Below are 13,182 nucleotides of genomic sequence, written 5' to 3'. Positions count from 1 at the left end.
TCAAATCAGTGTTTCACCCTTGCACACACAAGCATGTGTGTGTGTGTTTGGGCATATGCATTTCTATAGTGTGCCAACATTAGGAGGAGGCAGCTAAAATTATCAGGGACCAAGTGTGAAAGTGCCAGGGCCCAACGGTCCTTGGCACTGAGAGTGTGAGGAACCTATTGTTTTTGTAGAGATTATTATTATTCCAGTATGCCATTGCATATTTGATGGACTTGTGATGCTCAGTAACTCACACAAATGGGCGCACATTGTCAGAACTGGAGAAAATGGCAAAGTTCTGTAGTGATTGGGCTTGGGCGTGGCCCAACAGTCCACCCAACAGGAAGTGATAAACGGCATCCATAATAAAAAATTCTTCACAAGTTTTGATTACTTAGAAAAACATATGCTCAAGAAGCCATTGCTCTGAATTCCATTCCATTCCATTTTTACCCATGATAGGTTCTTTGAGTTATGTATATGCAGTATATACAATTACTGATGCCCAAAGTAATTTAATAGAAAATCCACATATGCTAGAGTGTATTTACAACCAAAATCCAAAACCTTACACACAATCTTTAAAGGGGAGTCTGTCATCATTTAAAAACATCAAACTCAGATCTGAGGGTCTCTATTTATTTCCAAAAATGGATTACATTACAGCGCATCAAAATTAAAATCTGTCAAAAATGGTCATGCACAGTGTGTTGACAAGCTTGATTGGATTTACTGTTGATGCACATCTCAGTGGTGTTAGGCAATTCATGTCAAACACACTGTGTTTGTCTTTGCCTCTTTTCTCGGTTTCAAGTGCCATTTGGAGAAAAGCCAGATTTCTTCAAGACCCCACCTCACCAAGTGCTTGTTCCCAGCATACAGACAAGTAGGACTGAGCAGTTTGGAAAATGATGGGTACTGTGTGCGTGTGTTTGCTGACCCACTTTCACACAGTGGAAGAGTGGAGAGAGAGAGAGAGAGAGAGATGTAAAAGTTCTTCCCCCTTCCTTCCTCTGCTCTACCTCCTCTAACTCTGTCTGCCCTGGCATCCTGAGGATGCAGTGGTGACTATGGCAACGCTGCAGTAGTGAGTAAAGAAGAAGAGGTTTCTTCTTTTCACTCATTTTCCTTTTTTTCTCTACATTCTTTTTTTTTCCTTTGTCAGCTCAAGGCTGTGTCATGGGTATGCATTTAGATGTTGTCTTTATAATTGCAAAGATCTGTATCTTGTGATTTACTTAGTATGGCTGGATCAGAGCATTGAGCCTCTTAATAATTTACACTAAATAATAGTTTAACTTAATTTGCATCAAATCACTTTCTACTTTATTTTTGTGTAGGTATTGTAAAGGCCATAGGTAAAATCATATAAACTTTATGCACACAGTTTGTTTTATTGCATCACACTCTTGACTTAGGTATGACTGAGGGATGATTGTCATGGCTGCCAAAAAAGGATCCAGAGGACTATCAGGATGCTGTCTGAACACCCTGTTGCTGTAAAAGGATATTGTTGTTGTGCTGTTGACTCTCCTTTCACCTAACTCTTGTTTTCTCAGTAACACCTTCTCTGGCCCTGTTCTTCAGTTTGCTTCACCACCATCTCTTTGTCATAGTCCCACTGCCTCTGCCCAGCAGTTTGAAGCTGAGGACTCCTGGCAAAGACAGAAGGGCTTTTGGGACCTGCAGTCGTATGAATTTTTCATTCACTTCCCTCTGCCAACTCTCGCCCCCTCTCTTTCTCCCTCTCTCTCCCTCTCTCTGTCTCTCCCTCTCTCTCACTACTCCTCTCCCTCTCTCACCAACAAGTATTGTCTCACCTGGTATTCTTACAAACAGGGGGAGTGAGCAAAAAAGCACGCACAACCCTACACACACGCATTCACACTTGCTCAAACACAGCATGTAGCCTGCAGACAGAGTAAACAGCTCCTAGACAACTGTGCTTGGTATTCTTCTTTCCAGTTTTGTTTTTTTTTTCTTCATCCTCTCCTTCTTCTTGGGTCCCTGAGGCCAGACTTGTGGAGAGAGGGCAGAGGAATCCTTTCTGCAGGGGAGTGTTAGCAAAGAAACACATGACAGCAGGCGTATTATACACACCGGAATTGAACACATCACATACACGGAGGGAAGATGAGCAGTCAGCATTGCTATATCAACAAACACACAAACCTAATCTAGCCAGTACTGACAAACATGTTCCCTTTGTTAATACGTGTGGGTGCTTTGTAGTCATTCTAAGCCCCTGACAGATATTTAAAAGAGAAGAAAACAGTAAAGATCTGTTAATTAAATCCTTAAATCCTATGAAGCTCCATAGGAAAGATACTCAGATGAAAGAGTGATCAAGAAGTCAAATATCAAAAGGTTTTCACTTTTCTCATCTACCTTCTGCATCACTTCTGCATCTATGCACACACAGGAGAGAAACAATGACTGCTCAAGACAACCTGACATGTCCTTTTCATGGGCCAGAAAATAGAGCTGTCAACTGGCAGTGGCACAGCCAAGCCATTGAACCTGGACAGATTACTTGAGCAAAATTGCCTATCAGAAAGCAGTTGAACCCCGAGGCCATGACATTTTAGATCTCAGCTCCCGAGACATTTAAGATCTCAGTAGGTGACATGCTACCTTGGCCTGCTGTCTATGCTCGGATGTATATGACTTGGCAGGTCCTAGAGCTTCGGGTAATGTCAGACATGCAGAGATGTTGTGTTATGTTATTGTGGAACCAGTCTGTGTTGAGGCTGCTTTCATGGGGGCTGTGGAGCCTTGCCTGACTGGAGCTCCTTTGTGCATGGATCTGGGGAGGTGGGGTGGGGGGGTGGAAATGGTTGCCTCCAAACGCTCTTTACACTCCCTGAACAGTTAGAAGATTCCCTTGATCAATTATTGATTAAGCAAGTGTGTAGTGTGATTTTCTGTGTCTGTGTGTGTTTCGGTTTGTTTTGTTGGCAGAGAAAGAGAAACTGGTAGAAATTCAGGGGCATGCAGATAATGAGAGAAAAAAACATGAAGAAATTTAGGTAAGACTAAAGAAGGGCACAAGCTCATATGTCTTCATAGATAAAATTAGATATTGCACTATTTATTAATTTTATTTTGTAGTATTTTCAGCTGTTAGAGAAGAGATTACATATTTTCTTATTCGTACAAATGAAGCATTCATTTCATATTTAATCTTTTCACCACCATAGTCATTGTTAACTGGAAATGTTAAACCTGACCTCAGTTTCAAAAGTCCCCTCTAAAAATATGCTTTTCCTTTGTAGTGATTTTGGGCAGTAAATTCAACTTATACAAACACAGATTCATGTCTCCTTAAATTGGAATATAGAGCAAGAACTGAATTGATGATACCAAGGTATGATACGTTTTGGCATTGTTCCATTGATACATAATTAGTGACTGACTCCATGGCCTTATATAATTTTTGACGATATACTGCATGTAAATGAGTTTTATTTGAATAAAAGGCTGGATAAGAACATGTTCCTGTATTTCAGTAAATCACAATAGGTGCTGTCATACTATCATAGGATTTGTTCCATAATTAACTGACTATGGAGCTGCTCCAGGACTTGTAAATCATATACTGCAGTCTTGTCTGTCTGCTGCTAAGTTTAAGGACAGACCCGCTCAAGTTAAAAAGTTAAAAATGAGCAGCTTAATGTTATGGAATGCACGGTTAATGTCTTGAGCAGTGGCAGAAAACAATTCGTCTAGCACTGCTTTGTAGTGTGATTAGTACTCTGGCAAAAGGTTAAAGTCGAAACTGAAATTATTCTCTTTTTCTAACATACTGCTGTCAAGTGAAGTAAAGTCAGTTGTATTTATACAGTGCCAAATCACAACGGAAGTTATCTCAGGGCATTTTTCACATAGAGCAGATCTAGACCATACACTTTAATTTACAGAGACTCAGTATTCCCCCATGACCAAGCACTTGGCTACAGCAGCAAGGAAAAACTCCCCTTTAACGGGTAGAAACCTCAAGCAGGACTGGGTTCTATGTAGCCAACAGGTTGGGTTCAGAGAGAAAGAAGGAGTGGGGGAGGGGAAAGAGAGACACAATGAAGCACAATAGCAAGAGCAATAATAACAATAACAACGATCATAATAATATAATTATGACTAATAAAAAGGCATGGTTTTGCAAGCAGGATCATGGGAGCACAGGTTCATGGAAGATCGCAACCCATAACCATGACCATGATCCATAGAAACCTGTGAGACCAGAAAGCACAAAAACTCTGTGCGTCATGGGAAATCCCCTAGCAGTCTAGGCCTATAGCAGCATAACTTTGGGCTTGTCCTAGGCAAGCCTTGGCCAGCCCTAACTATCAGCTTTAAGAAAAGGTAAACTTTTAAGCCTAACCTGAAACATAGGGTGTCTACCTCGCTGACCAAAATTGGAAGATGGTTCCATCTGATAACTAAAGGCTCTGCCTCCCATTCTGCTTTTGGAGCGCAATGTTCTAGTGGGGTAATAGGGTAAAATGAGCTCTAAAAGATGTGATGGTGTCTGACTATAAAGGGCTTTGTAGGTGAAGAGAAGGATTTTAAATTCTAATCTAGGGAGCCACAGGGAGCCATATTCACAGCAAGGCACTGCAGTGACTCTAAAAAAGGTAGCAATATGATCCCTTGCCCTATTTTTTGCCAGCGCAGCTGAATTCTGAACCAGCTAGAGAGTCTTTCTGGACTTGTTAAAACAGCCTGTTAAAAGGTATTGCCATAATCCAGCACATAATTAACAAATGTGTGGACTAGTTTTTCTGCATTTTAAGACAGGATGTGCCTGATTTTTGCAATGTTGCCTGGGTGAAAAAGGCTGTTCTTGTCACTTTTTTATGTAGGATTTGAAGGAATTATCCTGATCAAAGGTAACTCCCATATTCCTTACGGTGGTGTTTGAGGCCAGGGCAATGCCATCTAGAGTAGCTTTATAGTTAGATAATGTGTTTTTGAAGTGTTTAGGGTCAAGCACACTAACTTCCATTTTGTCTGAGTTTAGTAGCAAAATGACAAGACATCCAGGTCTTGATGTCCACAAGGCTTGCCTGGAGTCTAGTTATATGTCTTCTGATTTCATCTGGCTTAATTGATAAATATATAATTTGGTATCATCGATGTAACAATGAACATTTATGGAGTGTTTTCTAATTGCCGGGGGAATAACTGACCCACTCCAGCTACTGGTGGCTGGCTAACTACAGCAGCTAACGATTGGATTTCCATGGTGGAGAGAGAAACCATAACTAAATGCTAAGCTAATTTGATCAGCTAAGCTAAATGCTGAGCTAAAGTAACTAACAACAATGGGATTAGCGAGAAAGTTGCTAAAACAAGGAGAGAGCTATGAGTGCTTGAGCAGTTTAAATTTAAATATAGTGGGTAATAATCTACAGTAATGAAATTAACTGAGTTGAAAGCAGTAAAATCACAGTCAGTAACATAAAAAATCTATCTATCTATCTATCTATCTATCTATCTATACATATATATATATATATATATATATATATATATATATATATATATATATATATATATATATATATATATATATATATATACATGTATAGCAGCGTTTGTTGAATGTTGATTGTCGTGTTAAACAAATAATCCTGAATATGTGGCTTTACTTAATCTCTAATTGTTCTCTTGAGATCACAATTTTATATTTTTTTCCTTAAACACAATATATTGTTTTCCAGCAGAATTAAGTACGTGGGTGTGAGCTGATTTGTATTTTTCCCTTTTCTTTCTTTTTTTATTTTTAATATGCAAGTGGAGACATGATGCATTATGTAATTACCCTCAATGTGTAAATGAAACTGTCATGTAATTTATATTCCTTGAACATGGTAATTATTGGTGCAAACCTTCAGGTGAGAAAATCTCATGGTAAAATTTGTCTTGATAATGTAAGCAGGACTCTAAGAGTAGCTAATATGTAAGCTATTGTATAGTATGTTGTCTTCATTAGTCTACAGTTCATCCTCAGATAATACATAATAAACTGGTCCTGGAAAAAAAAGTGAGATAATGAACATTTACCATGTATTATATGGTTACAAATAGCAGTCATAAAAGGAGAAAAAACACAATTATAACAGTAATTGGCTGAAGGTGGCAAAAGTCAAAACTGCAGAAAAAATGGTTTAACTTACCAATAAATAATTCCTATCATCTATTAACCTATCTACATGAGACAAATGGAGTACAACTGCAGGTCTCAAACTGGTAAGGCTGCAGCTCTGTAATTGGATGGTATAAGCTAGGCCTGGCTTTCAATCCTTGTTTCTGCTTGTGTTCTACAACTATATGGTATCATTGCTATTATAGTACACTAGTTGCTAGGGTATGCTATATGTCATAAGTCACCTGACAAGCATCACAAAGTTGTATGCTTGAACAAGAAGTAAACTCTTCTGTTTGTCCATTTTACAGATTTTCAGTCTATCCAATTATTGTATTTATAGTACAGTGGTGGCTTGCTAGGAATAGCTCTTGTTTACAGGTTTGATAATACATACCTTGACCTACCATGATCAACAGCTCAGCTAGCTCCATTTGAATTTTCTTGGAACCTGCAGAGGCTAAATTAGATTTCCGAGAATTATATCCTGATCTAAGCATAGAAACATCTAAGCAAATGCCTGGCAGGGTTTTCAAAGAGCGGCATGGTGCTTTAGGGTCTGATGTCCTAAAAGCAGAGCAATCTGTTCGTTGCACATAATGAAATCAAAGCAGTCAGGCATTAGTAGCACCGAGTGATTATTAGCTCCTAGCCTTTTCAATTATGATTGGCAGTAAACCCAGACACCAGTTGTGTTTGATAATAATCAACAAACAGACACCCTACATGCCCAAAAACACTGATTACAAGTATTCAGTGTTGGGAAAAGTGTAATAATAATAATAACAATCATAATGACAATTGGCAGTATACATGACAAAAATTAAAAACAAAATACAAAAAACAACAACTTAGCAAAGATAATACAACTAATTGAAAATGTAAAGTTCTAACATTGTTTGTCTTATTACTGTGCATCATCCTAACATATCATCTTGACATCCACCTGCACAATGACTATTAAGTCAATTTATTAATTTGAATTAATTAATTTGAAATTTGGTAAAAATATTTCTATCAATTGGAGTCAGAAAACCTCCTATACACCTGAAACTTCCGCAGGTGCATTTACTTCAAATAAGAACAAAAAATGGCAGTTTTAATCGGTGATGTCAAAAGAAAAGGCCTGGCCAGTGCATTAGTCAAGGATTGGGATTGTTTGATTGAATTCACATCTGTCTGTTGATGTGTGTTTTGGACTCTGACTCAAGCTGAGTACTAATGGCCAATTCAAGCCAATTACAGCAGTAATTTCAGAGCTCTTGGCATTTGGCCTTATGAGGAGAGAAACCTGTTCTGATTGGCCTGGCTAGGTACCGAACAGAGAGGGACAGAAATGGACTCATTTGGCAGGTATCCATTGGTGTTTTAGAGACTCACAAGTCAAATTTGAACTGTTCCTGTAATGAACAACAGGAACAATTGTGATATGCAATAAAATAGTAGAGAAAATTACACATTTTGGCAAGACAGTGAACTTTTGCTATAGTCATGTTTAAATTGTCACAGTGCCATGTCTTCCACCATGATTCTTTTCACTGTCAGGGCTGTGATGTCTACAGGAAAGCAACTCCTCTGTTTTCTGCCCACATACTACAGGGCCTGGCCAGACACACACTGCCCGAGAGACAAGCTGCCATTTCCACAAACTTGAGCACTGAGTTGCAGGCAAACTCACCCACACAGAACAACCTGCATGCATTCATACAGTCTTTGGTCTGATATGAGAGGTATCTCTCCAGCAACTGGAATCGGACTCTTGCCTAGGTTTATTATAATGATTTTATTTTCTTTTTTGCATAAGAAATGAAGATTGAATCATAGTAATAGTTATAAAATAATTCATTTGTGATTGTAGAAGTTGAACCAAGATCATGTTGTACTTTATGGTGTAATGACTTTTATGTTAATGTTGAATTTGAAAACAGAAACCTTACTAGCTCTGACCTAGTAAAATTTGCCATTGTGACTTTTTCATAAAAGTCACAGGAACACCTATTCAGACATCGGGCCAACATGTTTAATTGGCATGACATTTACATAACAAGATGCATGTCTGAAAAGGGCTATACACATGTCCACGTAAGGTTTAGACACACATTAAAACAGTCATAGGAGTGTATAAGTCCTTGAGTCAAATATGCTTACTGTATGTGCCCTCTTTAAGTAATGCAGATAGTGTGGGTGGTTCATTTCAATTATTGAACTATCAACTGAACGTTTTTGTTTCTCCTAATGTTGATGAATAAATTGCACATGTCAAGGGTTAAGAGAACACTGACACCTTTTCTGGATATTTCGGGGAGGAATGTCTGATTACTTGGCTGGAAAAATGTTTTACTTAAGCACCAAATAGAGGCAATTGACTGATTCAAAACTCTACTTTTTCAAAGATTAGGCTGGCAATACTTTTTATTCTTGTTATCCCATGAAAAGACCAAACCAACAATTCATTAATGTCTCAATTTTTTCAGACTCTCCCATCCTGTTTGTGACTCACTGCCCCAAGCTATTTCATTCCCATGAAGACGTACATCATTTAGATCACAAATATGTACAGTATATGAGATTGACTCACAGTAAAAGTGCTCATCTGAATCAGAATGAAAACAAAGTCATCTAATGCAACAGTGTGGCTCATTGATGTGATTTTAGTAGTGTTAGGAAAACAGCATCAGACACAAAAGAATAACCCTAACCCATGTCTGCAGCCACACAGCACTTGTTAATACTGTGGGATCAATCCATTGTTGATTTTACGCTTCTCATAAGTTGTGTCGACTATAAGAGAAATGAAGAATACCGCCAGACGTTTCTCTTAAAGGGCAGAGCTATTTAATCCCCTCTAAAACAACCTTGAATTTCTTGAAGCACTGACTCAAATAGATGCTGGAAACTTTCCACAGGGATCTTGGCCCATGCTGACTTGATAGCATCAAGCAGTTCCTGGAAATATTTTGGGGGCACATTAATGCATCTGATGGAACATTATCCCGCTGGAAGCATCCATTTGAAAAAGGGTAGACCACAGTGATAAATAGGATAAGTTGGTCAGCAACTACCTGTGAGCACACTTTGGGGTTCAAATGATGCTGAGTAGCTGCTTTGTGACGGGATTTGTAGGTGCAAAGGAGACATTTTTCAAATGTTTCCAGTTATTGTAGATTACACAACAATTGCAACATCATAGTCTTAGCTAATAGTAGTGGAACCAACATGTTTTTAGACTCCCCTCTGCACATGGCGTTTGCACTAAGCAGGTTTACATTTGTGGCCTGTCAGCTTGCAGGAACACATCTAGCCACTCTCCTCTGACCTCTTTTCTCTGTGATACATTTTCATGCCCAGAATTGCTGCTGCTGCTAGGACTTTTTTTTAATGTTTGTTTTGTTTGTGCTGCTATCCTTAGTAACTCCATAATGCGTAAATACCCCAGTGTGACAGCTGTTTGTCAGATGCTGGAGCTAGCGCATCTGTAATGATCATCATACCATATTCAAAGTTACTTAAATCTCAGGTCTTGCCCATTCCAACATTTGGTTGAACAGCAACTGAGCCTCTCAACTCTGTCTGCCTGCCTTATGTCTTATTTACACATCACTCAGTCTGGGGAGGCAAACTGTTTGCATGAAAGGGGGAGGTATGAACTGAGTTAGTATATTTTGAGAAAGATAAAGATGAAGAGACAGGGAAACAGAGGGAGAGATAGACTGCAAGCCGATGTGACAACAGAGATGCCACACATTTCCACTGGAGTCACTGATAATTGGATTGCACTCTCAACAGAGTTACTGTATTTGTTTTAAAGCAGAACAAGACAAGCAAAGTTACTCAGCCGTATCCCTCATTATGTGGCAGTCAGCTATGATTTTATTCTTCACAGATGCACTTCAATGAATCATGAAAAACTTGCTTTTCTTGACAGCAGAGGTTTGTTTCACTTTGGGGTTTTTTTAAGAGTAGCATACAAGTTCTCGATACAGTTCTTGAGACAACATGTATTCTCAGCCTTTTCAAAGCCATTGCTGGATTTTACAGGCTTATGATACATTCTAATGATTTTCCTGAGGTAGTCCCCCCTCCTCCTGAACGTCCTCTGTAGCCTTTAGTTAGCCATCTGCTAGGAAGGGAGCAGAAGATGAGTTAATGAATGCATAGTTATATAATCCAGACCTATGGTAGAGGGAGAGACAGAAAGACCAAGATCCACATCTCCTGACACTCCACAATGTACAAGAGAGCGAGGTGAAGGGCTTTGTTGTGCCACCAGTGCCCCCAAGTGGCCTGAGAAAGCATTTTTCTCTCTTGTCTTCACCTTTTCAAACATGACATGACAACAACTGCTTTGCCTTTTCTCTTTCTATAAAGAAAAACTCAAGAGACATAGGAACTGATGTATTGCACGTGACAGGTAGATATACGGATGGTATTGCTTTTTCGATGACCACTGTTAAATGGGCTGCATGCTGACACAGTAAACCGCACAGCAAGGACGACTATTACAAATCAGTCCCTAGCCCTCCCTCTTTTCCTCCTCCTGCCAAAATGCCATACCTGGCCCTTGCTCTGGCCAGCCATCATACCCTGTATGAATCAAAGACACTGGAGCAGAAGTAGAGAGAGACAAGGACTTATGAGCACTTGGCTCTGCCTCCCCATTTTCTCCTCTCTGTCTCTCTCTTTTGCAGTCTGTACATTTTTCTCTCTCCTCCTCTGCATCTATCTGTCTAGCTGGCTCCGATGATAAATCCACAGGCAAGGTTTAAAGCACTGGTGGAGCACAAACTGTCCAGGTTACACCCTATTCACATCAGTTAATATATGAAGTGGGTAAACATATATGAGGATACATGCTCACCCCATCTCTCCCCTTTCCACCCACCCGCAAACACATTTCTCTCTTTCTGTCTGTTTCAGTTTGGTTGAATTTAGTTACTCTATTAGCATAAATGTTGCTTGAAAACAGTACTGCTGACACAGTTTTAAAAAAAGGAGGGGGGGGGGCAGCAATAACAGCTCATAAAAGAGATTCATAGCACATTATTGGGTGTAAAACTTAAATTCCACCTTAAAGAAAAAGTTTCAAAATTTTGGAAACTACGCTCATTTGCTTTCTTGCCAAGAGATAGATGACACCACTCACATGTCTATAAGTAAATATGTAGTTTTAGCAAGCTGCTGGTAAGCTTAGCTTAGCTTAGCAGAAAGACTGTAAACAGTGGGAAACAGCTAGCTAGACTCTGTCCAAAATGAACAAAATCCATCTACCTACAATAACAGTCTGTTTCTTGGCCAGGCCCTTCCTGGCATCTCCACCAGTTGCCCTGGTAACTGGTTCTAGCCAAGAAATAATTTGGCACACAATTCCTTTGTCTTGCTTACTGCTGGTACATTTATTAATTAGTTAATGAATATTCCAACAGTAAGCGAGACAGTGTGCAGGAGTTTTTCTCATTCTCGTTTTCAGGTTGCACCTTCACGTACTTGTCATATATTCAGGCAGAGATTTTGTTGAAACATAATAAACATAATAATCCCTTAATGATGAATTGTTGTTTTTTCACTTTGTTTTTTCACCGATTAAACAAACAATATATAACACGTTTATCTGTGTGCTTTAGAGGTGCTGATAGGTATATTTTGTTACCTAGGTTAGCTGCCTCATCCTCCATGCTAAACTAAAGCTTGCTGCGGGCAGTAGCTACATATTTAATCATATAGACACAAGAGCGGTATTGATCTTCTCATGTAACTCCCAGCACGGAAGTGAATAAGCGTAATTCCCAAAATGTCGACCTACTCCTTTAAGTAGCTTCAAGATTAGTTAAAACAGTTTTCTAACTCTTTGATAGTATTACATTCTCTATGGTACGTGTCTGCTTATTCCATCAGTCTATTGAAGTCATAAGATATTGAATAAAACATTTAAAACCTAAATGCCTTTATAGCAAATGGAAAATTTTAGATGCGTTTTTCATCTTTCCATACCCAGTTTTTAACCCTTGTATGAGGTCTTTTGAAATCTTGGCTCAGAATTTAATATACAGTTATGAATTTGATCAATGGTTGTCCAAACAACATGGATTTGTAATGATGGACTTGTCAGAAAAGAGCTGAAGTATTTATTTGCAGAACTGCTTATGCTGTGCATGGGGAGATAATACAGATACAAATCATATTGCTGGATATACATTCAGTTCAGTGAAATACTATACTGTATACTTTTTGCTGGGAATTCCCCTTTAAGGACCCACATACAAAAACTAGTATGTACAATTAACTGTCACAAATACAGATAATATTGGAAGACAATTCTAAAGTATCTCTCTGTTTCTCGGCCTCTGTGCCTACAAATAACCCATCTAATAAATAGGGACTGGGACAAGTAGAGAGGCAATGCAGTCCACAGTCTGGTCTGCTTCACTGGACCTGAACACAGCCATTTCATCTGTTGAGCCAGTAGGCCAAATCAAGTGGTCTTTATTAAAGTCGCTTTGATGGATTCACCCCTGGCCTCCCCCGCTGTGATCTATCGCCTGTCCAGCCCTTGGAGGTCATAATAAACTTGTTTAGCAATGTGGTCACTCCATGCAAGCAGTGCATGTGAGTGTGTGTGTATGTGTGCGTGCGTGTTACTGCTTGTACAGTATGTTATGTGGCTCAGCTCCAAACCAGTGCATACAAGCGTTGTATATCCATAGCTGCTGGCGCTGGATCCACTTGCGATGATATTTGTAGTTGCCTTGCAGATTCTAGTGTGATTGCATCATATATTTATACGCATACAGTACAGTGCATTTAAGATATGATCAGGCACAGTAGCAGCGCTGTTATTCCTTTCAGTAGTTTTACTGTCGTGAGCAGCTCCTGCATATTTCCTAATAGAGTAGTAAATCAAAGGCAGTTGAGCCTGGTTAAGTCCTTCGCAGATTCAGTGAAGCTGTACAGAGAAAAGCTATTTATTTGCCAACAGGAAAGGAATATCCTGTTTTGTTTGGCATATATTTCTCCATAATCAAAAAGCGTATATGTATAACATGGTTGAC

The sequence above is a fragment of the Scomber japonicus genome, chromosome 15 (genome assembly GCF_027409825.1).
Source record: "Scomber japonicus isolate fScoJap1 chromosome 15, fScoJap1.pri, whole genome shotgun sequence".
Classification (NCBI taxonomy): domain Eukaryota; kingdom Metazoa; phylum Chordata; class Actinopteri; order Scombriformes; family Scombridae; genus Scomber; species Scomber japonicus.
The sequence above is the reverse complement of the archived record's forward strand: the minus strand, read 5'-3'. Positions refer to the sequence as shown.